General features: G+C 45.0%; 1 protein-coding gene across 1 annotated transcript in view; it reads right to left on the reverse strand.

Annotated features, from left to right (window-relative positions):
• NSUN2 (NOP2/Sun RNA methyltransferase family member 2) overlaps positions 1–922 on the reverse strand; it is a 36,788-nt gene that overhangs the window by 35,417 nt on the left and 449 nt on the right. The window lies entirely within an intron of this gene.

Raw genomic sequence — 922 nt, forward strand, 5'->3', positions numbered from 1 at the left:
CGCTCCTTCCCCACCGTTCTGCCACCCGCAGCATGTACGGGCGGTGGGGCTGGAGAGGCTGTCACTTTTTTACTTATCACGTCGCGCCGAGCGTCGCGTCACTGCTGCTCTGGGGGGTGGCACTCCAGGCAGTTGCCGGCCACCTAAATTAGGACCCCATCTGGAGCGCCGCCAACCGGAGCAGCATTGACGCGACGCTCCTCTCCAGCTCAGTGCCGATGACGTCCTCACGTGTGAGAAAAATCGTGAGGCACTGCGATCAAGGCAGTGAGTAACACGGGGCCTGGGCTTAGTGTTTTGTGTGATCTACTGCTGCAGTGCATTCTATATGTCCTGTACATATACAGGACATATAGAATGCACTGCAGCAATAGATTTACAACTCTGCACTGCTAACATGAATGGGTTAAATGATACATTACGTACTATTATGTACTATGGATCATAATTTAACCTATTCATGTTCGCAGGGGATAATTGTAACTCTATTACTGCAGTGTACGGGACATGTGTGCTGTATATGTACTATGGATTATAATTTAACCTATTCATGTTCGCAGGGGATAATTGTAACTCTATTACTGCAGTGTACGGGACATGTGTGCTGTATATGTACTATGGATTATAATTTAACCTATTCATGTTAGCAGTGCAGAGTTGTAAATCTATTGCTGCAGTGCATTCTATATGTCCTGTACATATACAGGACATATAGAATGCACTGCAGCAATAGATTTACAACTCTGCACTGCTAACATGAATAGGTGAAATCATGATCCATAGTACATAACATGTAGTTGTACTATGGATCATTTAAAGTCAACTGTCCCTTTAAGAAAAAGTATCGGTAATTGGTATCGGCAAGTACATGCGGGGAAGTACTTGTACTTGGTCCTGAAAAAGTGGAATCGGGACATCCCTA

Source organism: Nanorana parkeri, unplaced genomic scaffold (assembly GCF_000935625.1).
Source record: "Nanorana parkeri isolate BGI_ZX_2015 unplaced genomic scaffold, ASM93562v1 scaffold937, whole genome shotgun sequence".
Lineage (NCBI taxonomy): Eukaryota > Metazoa > Chordata > Amphibia > Anura > Dicroglossidae > Nanorana > Nanorana parkeri.